Source organism: Phyllobates terribilis, unplaced genomic scaffold, assembly GCF_046119375.1.
Source record: "Phyllobates terribilis strain yellow unplaced genomic scaffold, ASM4611937v1 Scaffold_2__4_contigs__length_985480577, whole genome shotgun sequence".
In the NCBI taxonomy this organism is placed as follows: Eukaryota; Metazoa; Chordata; class Amphibia; order Anura; family Dendrobatidae; genus Phyllobates; species Phyllobates terribilis.
The window spans coordinates 498,182,542-498,194,787 of record NW_027362762.1 but is presented as its reverse complement, the minus strand read 5'-3'; positions in this window follow the sequence as shown (position 1 = coordinate 498,194,787).

Below are 12,246 nucleotides of genomic sequence, written 5' to 3'. Positions count from 1 at the left end.
CAAGGAGAGAAATAGCCAGAAGGAGCACAGAGAGCACGGTAGGCCTACACCCTCACCCTGACCAGGGTCAGCTTCCCACTTGTTCTCAGACATCCAGGCCCCCTCCTAGCCGGGCCTGTTTCTGGGTCATTTTACCTGTTCTAATAAAGACCCTGAACTGTTTAAGAGGCCTCCGTTTACTGGCTATCGCGGTCGGAATCATCCCCTCCATCATCCCTTATATATACTGCCCTGGGGCCCTACTCCTCCCGTGGGGAGTTGAACTATTCAGTGCTGCACATTTATATCAGCCCCAGCGGTCTGCACTGCAGCGGCGGTTAGCCCTGACCGCAATCCACGGGTGGCGCAGTCGGACATTACCTACAGCACATCATAGACTACCACTGGTCTGACCACTCTGCGCCATGGGACCGGGTCGCCACTACTACTCCCAGCATTGCCATGAAGACCGGTCCCGAGTGCCCCACGGAAGCACCCTGGACCCCTGGAAGCATCTCTGACACCCAGGTCACTGCCTAAAAGTGTGCCCATCAAAAGTGATCCTTGCCGCATCAGAAGATGCAGACTTGCAACTATCCCCGTGCAAGTCCTTCTCCCAGAGCAGTGTTCAATTGTACCTCCCCCATTCCTTGCAATGCAAGCGCAAGTATGCAGCCTTCCACCCACCCACCCCCAGGCTGCAATAGCATACTGCTAGCTTGCTTAGGCATGTGGAGGCAGACGCCGGCCACCATGTCATGGCTGCGTCGGCAGCCTGGTATCCATACTCAGTCCCCAGCCGCCCAGCGGCCAGGTGTCCACACACGGTCCCCAGCCGCCTGGGGGTGGCGGGGTATCCATAAACGGTCCCCAGCCGCCCCTATTTCTCCACTGAACTTCCCCCACACTTTTCTTAGCCTGGCCTGCTTTAGGGCAGCATTGGAAGAGCCCACAAGAGAACCAGACTCCTCCGGTGGGCCCTGGCTTCTCCATCAGGGGAGTTGAGAGTGCCAAGGTGAGGAGCATGATGATGATAGAAGTTAGCATCTGCTTTGCTTTCTTGGAATGCAAGCGTAAGTGTGCAGCCTGCCACCCACCCACCCCCAGGCTACAATACCATACTGCTAGCTTGCTTGCACTTCAAATTGGGCCTTTTAGGCATGTGGAGGCAGAATCTGGCCACCACGTCATGGCTGCGTCGGCGGCCTGGTATCCATACTCAGTCCCCAGCCGCCCGGCGGCCGGGTGTCCACGCTTGGTCCCCAGCTGCCTGGGGGTGGGCGGGTGTCCATAAACGGTCCCCAGCCGCCCCTAGTTGAAGGACAGCCTAACCACAAACACGTGGACAAGTGAATGTGGCCAGGGATGGTCCATCTCACGCCTTCACACTGGGTTAATATTGTGGAAGCCGGGACACAGTTGGACACTGGGATGCAACACGCCCTCCAGACATAAAGGATTGCGGGTCCTGGGTCAATCAGGCTTCAACACAAAGTTCAAAAGGTAGACAGCAGCAGTGGTCAGCCTCCTACACAACGAGTAAATTATTCATAATCATGAGGCCATCCATCTCCTTAGCTTTCTGTTCCTTGGAATGCAAGCGCATGTATGTAGTAGCGGCTAGGCCTGAGGTGGTCAGCGTTTTGGCGCATATCCTACCTCCTCCGAGGATTGCTGGATGTTTTCCTGCTACTATCCCAGTTCTATGACTCCCGTTAAAACAAAGCTTCAGGTGATGAATGATGGATGAGGTGGTGGCAAAGGAGAAAGAGCAGGAGGAACAGCGACCATTCACATCAATATCAGGCCAGTCAACCACACATGTCTTGTAGGATATGTTTCTGTACCAAAAGGAGCGGTTCGGCTACACAGTTATAGGGCATACAGTGAGTGCAATGCCTACCAAAAATTTCGAGGCACTCCAATGCCCCTTGGAAGTGACATGGAGGTCAGAGGGCCTTAACTAAACCGTTTTTTCCATTTTTAGCAACTGGGTCTCCTGTGCACTGTTGGCCTAAGCAGTGAATGGAAGGCTTTCCAAAAATTATGAGGAACTGCAATGGCCCTTGAAACAGACGTGGATTACAGCATACTAAAAACCTTCTACCCATTATTGGGGAGTAGGTCTCCCTTAATGTTCGCCTATGCATTGAAAAGCAAAAGCTGACTAAAATTAGGAGGAAATTCAATGCCCGTTGGAAGAGTCATGGTTAGAGTTAATTAAAAGCAACATTTCAAAGCCCCTTGGAAGAGCTGTGGAGTTCAGAATGGTTTAACAAGATGGTTTTAATGCCCCATGGAAGAGACGTGGAGGTCACAGTAGCTTAACAAGACGGTTTTAATGCCCCTTGGAAGAGACGTGGAGGTCACAGTAGCTTAACAAGACAGTTTTAATGCCCCTTGGAAGAGTGGTGGAGGTTGCAGTGGAATAAAAAGACAATATCAATGCCCCTTGGAAGAGACGTGGATGTCACAGTAGCTTAACAAGACGGTTTTAATGCCCCTTGGAAGAGACGTGGAGGTCACAGTAGCTTAACAAGACAGTTTTAATGTCCCTTGGAAGAGTGGTGGAGGTTGCAGTGGAATAAAAAGACAATATCAATGCCCCCTGGAAGAGACGTGGAGGTCACAGTAGGTTAACAAGATGGTTTTAATGCCCCTTTGAAGAGCTGTGGAGTTCAGAGTGGTTTAACAAGACGGTTTTAATGCCCCTTGGAAGAGTGGTGGAGGGCGCAGTGGAATAAAAAGACAATATCTATGCCCCTTGGAAGAGACGTGGAGGTCACAGTAGCTTAACAATACAGTTTTAATGCCCCTTGGAAGAGCTGTGGAGTTCAGAGTGGTTTACCAAGACGGTTTTAATGCCCCTTGGAAGAGTGGTGGAGGGCGCAGTGGAATAAAAAGACAATATCAATGCCCCTTGGAAGAGTGGTGGAGGTCCCAGTGGAATAAAAAGACAATATCAATGCCCCTTGGAAGCGACGTGGAGGTCACAGTAGCTTAACAAGACGGTTTTAATGGCCCTTGGAAGAGTGGTGGAGGTTGCAGTGGAATAAAAAGACAATATCAATGCCCCTTGAAAGAGACGTGGAGGTCACAGTAGCTTAATAAGACGGTTTTAATGCCCCTTGGAAGAGTGGTGGAGGGCGCAGTGGAATAAAAAGACAATATCAATGCCCCTTGGAAGAGACGTGGAGGTCACAGTAGCTTAACAAGATGGTTTTAATGCCCCTTGGAAGAGTGGTGGAGGTTGCAGTGGAATAAAAAGACAATATCAATGCCCGCTGGAAGAGACGTGGAGGTCACAGTAGCTTAACAAAATGGTTTTAATGCCCCTTGGAAGGGTGGTGGAGGTCGCAGTGGAATAAAAAGACAATATCAATGCCCCTTGAAAGAGACGTGGAGGTCACAGTAGCTCAACAAGATGTTTTAATGCCCCTTAAAAGAGACGTGGAGGTCACAGTAGCTTAACAAGACGGTTTTAATGCCCCTTGGAAGAGACGTGGAGGTCACAGTAGCTTAACAAGACGGTTTTAATGCCACTCGGAAGAGACGTGGAGGTCGCAGTAGCTTAACAAGATGGTTTTAATGCCCCTTACAAGAGCCATACAGTACAGCATCTTAAAAATATTATTCCCATTATTGGGGAGTGGGTCTCCCACAGTCTTTGCTTATGCCTTCCAAGCAAAAGCTGACAAAAATAAGGACGGAGGAACTTTCAATAATGGCAACACGGACCACGGTCACCCTGGTGCTATAGTGGTGGTGGAGGCTGAGGATAAGGAGAAGAACATAAAACAGCCGAAATGAGGAAGCGTATACCCATGTGTGGGTGTGAAGCGGTGCATGTGAATACACCTCCCGAAATAACACAGTGGATTTGACTTTATGTTACTCTGCTGTCATTTGGTGGTGATGAGAAGCCTGGCCCAATCCAGCCCTTGTTCGTTCTGATAAGGGTCAGCTTTTCAGCATTGTTAGTTGACAGGAGAGTGCGCTTATCAGTTATAATTCCCCCAGTGGCACTAAAAACACACTCGGATAACACGCTAGCGGCAGGGCAGGCCAGGACCTCCAAGGCGTACAGAGCGAGTTCATTCCAATTGTCACCCACGCTGAACCGACGGTGTGACAGTTGTACAAGTACTACCGTCTACAGCGCATGATGCAAGCTCCTGTTCTTCCTCCTCCTCCTCTCCCTCATTGTCCCCCAATGCACGTTGGGATGAGATTAGGCTGGGCTATGTGTAATCGACCGCTTACAGCTTCTTGATCCATCTCATCATACTCTGGCTGCAATGCCTCCTCTTTAATTCTCTGCAGAGAGCGTTGCAAAAGACAGACAAGTGGAATGCTGATGCTAATGATGGTGTAATCGCCACTCACCATCTTGGTGGACTCCTCAAAGTTTGTCAAGATGGTACATATGTCAGACATCCAGGTCCACTTCTGAGGTCTTATGTGTGGAGTCTGACCTGAATATTGACGGCCTTGTTGCAGCTGGTACTCCACAACTGCTCTATTCTGCTCATAAATCCTTTGCAACATGTGGAGGGTAGAGTTCCAATGTGTGGGGACATCACTCACCAGTCGGTGTGACGGAAGCTGCAAACGCTGCTGCAACACAGCAAGGGCGGCGGAAGCTGTAGCAGACTTGCGAAAATGAGCTGACAGGCGGCATACTTTGACGAGCAGATTTGGCAACTCGGGGTACGATTTAAGAAACCGCTGAACCACAAGGTTAAGCACATGAGCCAGGCATGGTACGTGTGTGATCTCGCCTCGCCTCAGAGCCGCCACCAGGTTACGGCCAGTTTCACACACGACCATGCCTGGATGTAGGTTCAGCGGTCTCAGCCACAGATCTGCCTGCTCTTTCACAGCTGTCCACAACTCACAAGCAGTGTGAGGTTTCTCACTTACACTTATGAGTTTCAGCACAGCCTGTTGCCGCTTGGCGGAGGCAGTACTGCAGTGTTTCCAGCTTGTAACTGATGTGGTGATATCTGAGATGGAGGCTGAACATGAGGAGGAGGATGATGCGCAGGAGCTGTACACTGTGGGGGCAACTCTGACTGACATAGGGCCCGCAATCCTCAGTGTGGGGAGGATGTGTTCCGTCCCAAGGTCCGACTGGGTCCCGGCTTCCACTATGTTTACCCAGTGTGCCGTCAGGGAGATGTACCGTCCCTGGCCACAAGCACTTGTCCACGTGTCTGTTGTGAGGTGGACTCTCCCAGTAACTGCGTTGTTGAGGTCACGGCAGATGTTTTGGGACACGTGCTTCTGTAGTGCGGGGATGGCACACCAGGCAAAATAGTGTCGGCTGGGGACCGAGTACCGAGGGATGGCCACCGCCATAAGGTTGCGGAAGGATTCCGTCTCCACCAGCCTAACGTGGCAGTCGTGAAATGTGCGAATTTAGGATTGTAGCCTGTCAGGCGTTGGCTGCGAATTTCCTCTTTCGTTCAAAGGTCTGGGATATGGACAATTGAATGCTGCGGTGGGACGTGGACGTTGATGCTGTTTCTTGAGAAACTGCCATAACAAGTGAAGACTGAGAGGAGGGGGCATCTTTGCATGCAGTATGGACAGGGGATTGCCTTGCATACACAACAGGGGGTTCTATTGCACGCACAACAGCGGAAGAAGCAGTGGTGACACCCGCTGACACTCGTCGTGAACCCTGGGGTTCACCCCACAAAGTCGGGTGCTTTGCTGCCATGTGCCTGATCATGCTGGTGGTGGTCAGGCTGGTAGTTTTGTCACCCCTGCTGATGCTGGCATGGCAGGTGGTACAAATGGCCTTTTTTGGGTTTTCAGCAGAGTCTTTAAAAAAATTCCAGACTCTGGAAGACCTACAGGTTGTACTGGCAACGTCCCTCGTGTTGGTATTACGGGGAACTGTTGCCTGCCTTCTGTGTGCGGCCACCACACTGCTTCTTCCTGCCTGTTGGGGTACTCTGCCTCCCTCACCTTGTGTGCTGCTGGCCTCACTCTGCGTGTCCTCCTGCCACGTTGGGTCAGTTACTAGATAATCCACCACCTCCTCCTCTTCCACTTGCGCACCACGATCCTCCTCCTCACTTCCTGGCAATTGTGTCTCGTCATCGTCCACCTCTTGTGACAAATTGCCAGCATCGACTTCCTGTGGCCGTGGCTGTTCAAATATTTGGGCATCGCTACATGGGATCTCCTCTTCCACCACTTCAAGCGGAGCAGGCGAGGGGCACAAATCTGGAAATGGACCAGTGAACAGCTCTTCAGAGTGTCCAAGTGTGGGATCAGTTGCTGTCTGACGACACTCGGCATGGTGGGAGGAAGGAGCATCAGGGTGAGGAGGAGTATGCGGTCGAGACTCACGGCTACTAAGAGTTGACCATGTGGAAGACAGACCGGAGGTGGTGGTGCCCAGGTAACTGGAAGTATTATCTGCTATCCAATTAATAACCTGTTCACACTGATCAGTTCGCAATACTGGTGTTGTTCTGTGCTTCCCTAGTAATTCGGTCAAGAAGTGGGAGCGAGAAGATGTGGCTGTTGGTTGTGGCACATTTTCACCTTGGCAACGGCCCCGTCCTCTGCACGCACCATCACCAGAACGTCCAGTTCCACGTCCCTTGCCACGCGCTTTGCACATTGTAAAGGAAGTAAAATAGCTTACATTCGCACTATCAATGGAAAAAGGTTAATAAAAAGTAGATTAGAACCGTGGAAGAGGAAAAACACAGTTCTATTTCTCTGGCCTTCACCCGACTCTTTGAAACAATCTGAACAATCAGGGAGAAACTATTACTGTTTTTCTTTACGGAAAAAATACCAAAAGCTGAATAATAGAGATTTTTTACCGTGGAATGGCAAAACCGCAGTTATTGTTTAATGGGGTATACCAGTCAATTTTAAATAGATATATTTGAGGCTGAACAGTGAGCGACACACTCAAACTGTTTTTTTTTAGGTAAAAATGGCCCAAAAGTGGATAATACAGAGGTTTGAACCGTGGAACTGCAAAACCACGCTTCTATTTCTCTGACCTTCACCAGACTATTTTCAACAGATATATTTGTGTCTGAACAATCAGGAGACACTATTACTGTTTTTCTTTACAGCAAAAATTGGCAAAAGCAGGATAATACAGAGATTTGACCCGTGGAACTGCAAAACCACACTTCTATTTCTCGGGCCTACACCAGACTATTTTCAACAGATATATTTGTGTCTGAACAATCAGGAGACACTATTACTGTTTTTCTTTATGGCAAAAAATGGCAAAAGCAGGATAATACAGAGATTTGACCCATGGAACTGCAAAACCACACTTCTATTTCTCGGGTCTACACCAGACTATTTTCAACAGATGTATTTGTGTCTGAAAAATCAGGGAGACACTATTAGTTGTTTTTTTTACGGCAAAAAATGCCAAAAGCAGGATAATAGAGATTTTTTACCGTGGAACATCAAAACCACAGTTATAATTTACTGGTATATACCAGACTTTTTTAAATATATATATTTGCGGCTGAACAGTGAGCGACACACTCAAACTGTGTCTTTTTAGACACAAATGGCCCAAAAGTGGATAATACAGAAGTTTGAACTGTGGAACTGCAAAACCACACTTCTCTTTCTCTAGCCTACACCAGACTATTTTCAACAGATATACAGTACAGACCAAAAGTTTGGACACACCTTCTCATTTAAAGATTTTTCTGTATTTTCATGACTTTGGAAATTGTACATTCACACTGAAGGCATCAAAACTATGAATTAACACATGTGGAATTATATACTTAACAAAATAGTGTAAAACAACTGAAAATATGTCTTATATTCTAGGTTTTTCAAAGTAGACACCTTTTGCTTTGATGACTGCTTTGCACACTCTTGGCATTCTCTTGATGAGCTTCAAGAGGTAGTCACCGGAAATGGTTTTCACTTCACAGGTGTGTCCTGTCAGGTTTAAAAAGTGGGATTTCTTGCCTTATAAATGAGGTTGGGACCATCAGTTGTGTTGTGCAGAAGTCAGGTGGATACACAGCTGATAGTGCTACAGAATAGACTGTTAGAATTTGTATTACGGCAAGAAAAAAGCAGCTAAGTAAAGAAAAACGAGTGGCCATCATTACTTTAAGAAATGAATGTCAGTCAGTCTGAAAAATTGGGCAAACTTTGAATGTGTCCCCAAGTGCAGTTGCAAAAACCATCAAGCGCTGCAAAGAAACTGGCTCACATGAGGACCACCCCAGGAAAGGAAGACCAAGAGTCACCTCTGCTTCTGAGGATAAGTTTATCCGAGTCACCAGCCTCAGAAATCGCAGGTTAACAGAAGCTCAGATTAGAGACCAGGTCAATGCCACACAGAGTTCTAGCAGCAGACACATCTCTTCAACAACTTTTAAGAGGAGACTTTGTGCAGCAGGCCTTCATGGTAAAATAGCTGCTAGGAAACCACTGCTAAGGACAGGCAACAAGCAGAAGAGACTTGTTTGGGCTAAAGAACACAAGGAATGGACATTAGACCAGTGGAAATCTGTGCTTTGGTCTGATGAGTCCAAATTTGAGATCTTTGGTTCCAACCACCGTGTCTTTGTGCGACGCAGAAAAGGTGAACGGATGGACTCTACATGCCTGGTTCCCACCATGAAGCATGGAGGAGGAGGTGTGATGGTGTGGGGGTGCTTTGCTGGTGACACTGTTGTGGATTTATTCAAAATTGAAGGCATACTGAACCAGCATGGCTACCACAGCATCTTTCAGCGGCATAATATTCCATCCAGTTTGCGTTTAGTTGGACCATCATTTATTTTTCAACAGGATAATGACCCCAAACACACCTCCAGACTGTGTAAGGGGGCACGTCACAAGCACGGGCAGCGGGCGGCCATATTGCTGCAGGCAAGTTTCTTTTTCCTGTAGCAAAATGGCGCCCGCGTGTGCGCAGTAGTATCTCTCGGCAACCCAAAGATTCTGACGGTTGCCACGATGAATGACCCGTGACATGCAATTGCCTTCCAGAACCTCACTTTTGTAGAAGATTTTGGCTGTTCCATATACAGTTTTAAACCCCCTACATTGCTGTTTCAATTTCAGTTAATGACTATGTTTCAATTTACATATGAAAATACTGATCAGTATTCCCTATTTGCAATAACTGACTACTCATAAAACTGACTATAATCCTACAAAATTACTGACCTTGTACAGGTGTACCTTATAGAATGAATGCTGTTTTGATGGCAAAGTGTGGTCACACTAAATATTGATTTGATTTAGAATTTTATTTGTTCATTCACTATGAATTTTGTTTAATTGCTAAAAATAAACTATTAACACTTCTATTTTTGAAAGCTTTCTTACTTTGCATATTTTTTTAAACCTGCTTAAATCTTTTGCACAGTAATATAGATTATATATATATTTTTAAACCGTAATAGCAATAACAAAACATACAATTGGAAGAAACTGATCTGGCCAAATATCGAGTGTAGGAACTTGCTGGTAGACGTGATAGGAGTTTTTCCCCCAAATATACCCACTTAAAAGCATAGTCTCAGAAATGTTTTACAGGAAAAACATTTTGTCATAGAATTAACAGTAATCCAGTCTTCCAAAGGAGCAAAGGGTTCAAATTGTGCAGAAATATTTAACAGTTATCGTCCAGGAGTGTGGGGGAGTGCTTGCGTAAGATGGTAGGTCATTTCAAGACATCCTTAAGAACAGGAACAGAAAGGAAAATAAAAAACCCAAGGTAGGCTACACAACAAAACAAATGATCAGGTGTTTCCGATAATAAAATCCATCCACTTGTTTCTAGGTAAGAGGCTCTAATTTTGAATTCCCAGGCTGCCATCTTTTTAAATCTACATATCTGTTGGATCATATTTCTCTACTTCAAGATGGAGAGAGCCTGCTTACACTTTCACAATCAAGGAATGAGGAGTTTTGCTGCAGTAATCATATGGGTTCGAGGTTGTTGCTAGAGGTAGTGAAATTAGTAAGGAGAAGCCACCAAAGTGCCAATTATTTTCTTAATATTAGGACAGCAAATTACATTGATCAGAAGTTCAACTTCTTTCGAAAAAAGTTTTTAACAATGTGCATGATCATCAAATGTGGGTAAGTGTGTCTATAACAGCCCCACCTTGTTATTACATTAAATAAATTCTCTCGTATACAGAGACATCTTGAAAACCCATAAGAATGGAATAGGGTAAAATTGACTTTAGTTAGCAAGCGATTTAATTCATGTTCCTATTCTAAAATAAACCAGGACTTAGAAAGGATCTTTTTAGAGGAAGTGGGTAGAAGGCATTATTTTCTAACCATGTTGGATGAGGATGCGTTGCAGGTTGGTTCTTTTTAAATTTAGAACATGTAATAGAAAAATGAATTGATTTTTATTAGAATAGGTGTGTTCAAACCTGATTCTTGCAGAAGAGATGATAGACTGAGCATGGTTATAGTTTTCACCAAACAGGAAACTTACACATTAGCAATTTTTTTCCTTAACTTAGAAGGTGAGGTAAGGTTTTTATTCATAAAAAAGGCATTAAAAACAATGTGGAATCGTTTTTCTTATGCAAGAAATTACTAATAAGAAAACTCTTACTAGGCAGCTTAGTTTTTACCCCAAATAGATGCAAGTATTTTTTATTCAAGATATAACGTTCTATATCCAGGTTCAGAAATTGCAGAGACGTTAGCTAATTGTGACCACCTGACTAGCTTCAGAGCCTTATATTGGGTAATAACATACCCATTTGACTCGCCCCCAGGGTCGTGGGGTACTCGGCAGCCGGGGCTCTGGCTGCTTGCAGGGGATATCACTGTGGCTGGCCCGGCCTGTGACCCAGGGTGGTCAGTGAAATGGGTGGATACATTTATAGGGGATTTGTCGTGACACCACCTGTGGTGTTTGGTGAGGATCACCAGCGCTGCAACAGTCCTCTGAGGCAGATGGTAGGGCAGCTTGTGATGGAATGGCTCCCCACAGGTGGAGCGGGCCTCAGGGCAGCGTAGGGGATGTATTGGATGGCGGTGCAGGGGAGAGACAGCAGGACGGTCCCGGAGGAAGGACGGACCCTCACACGGGGGTAAGCTTCAGTACCTTTACTGGTGATGCTGCTGGCACGGTCCAGGGTACTCCAGGTGAAGGGCACACTTCTGGACTCTTCCCAGTGAGCGGGTATAGGGCCTCCTGATCCGTTGCTTATTTCTCTAAGCTTCTGGCCTGCCTGGAGCTGGGCCTAGCTTGGTTACTCTCTCTGCACCTACTGATCTGGTGGTAGGGCCTTCTCTTTGGAGATCACTCTCCCTGGACGCTGGGACCTCCGTGACTCCTAGCCCTGGTACTTTAGTCAGTGTTTGGTGAACCTGGGACCTGTAGTTCTCCAGGGGTTCCGGTGGTTCCTACTGGGTATAAGGAGTCCCTGTAGGCGCGGACCCGGTGTCCGGTATATAAATCGGGGTGAGCTTACTATGCTCCTCTGCCCCCTTAGCTCCACTCTCCTTTTCCTCCCACCGTCGACCACACTCGGGGCCCTCACTACTCGGCAGCTGGCGTGCTGCGTCTTCACCACTCTCTGAGTGTCGGCACGCTCTCTGATCACTCAGAGCTGTGTTCCTATCTGAACACTAAACTGAAACTAATCTTCACTTCTAACTGAGCTGCCTAGCTCCACCTTCCCTATATATGTCCCTAACGGGCTCCCTCTGCTGGTCTGAGGTGGAAGGTGGAGGTGTATGAATGTAGTGAGGGCCTCTTGTGGAGAAGTCCATCCATGCACCCTTCTGGGTTCTGTGGCACCAATGCGCAGCAGGGCGCCACATTGCCCCCTAGTAAAACTCAGTACTCCTGGACTGAAGCAATTTTCAAAACAGGTTAACAATAACATTTCTTCCCTTTACGGGAGGCACTTTCCTTGAACATTAAATTAAAACATAATAAATAATAACCATATGTACAACAGTTAAAGTTTTTGAGCAAATGTCAGTGAGTCCCCTAACAGGGTGTCCATTTCACTGCATAGGTAGCTTGAGGGACCTGTCCGCAAACCCTCCACGTAGGTCCTGGGCGTGTCTGCAGGGCATAGGTGATCCGGTGTTGGACCACGTCTTCCGCCACGCCAAACAGGTTTTTGTTCAGTGGTACCTAAAGGGGCACTCCAGGGAGTGCAACTACATACATAAGAGTTTTTGGGTTGCTCACAGTCCTCAGCCACCGAGTCTTTCATATATATACCCTTACGGGTAACTAATGTTCATATA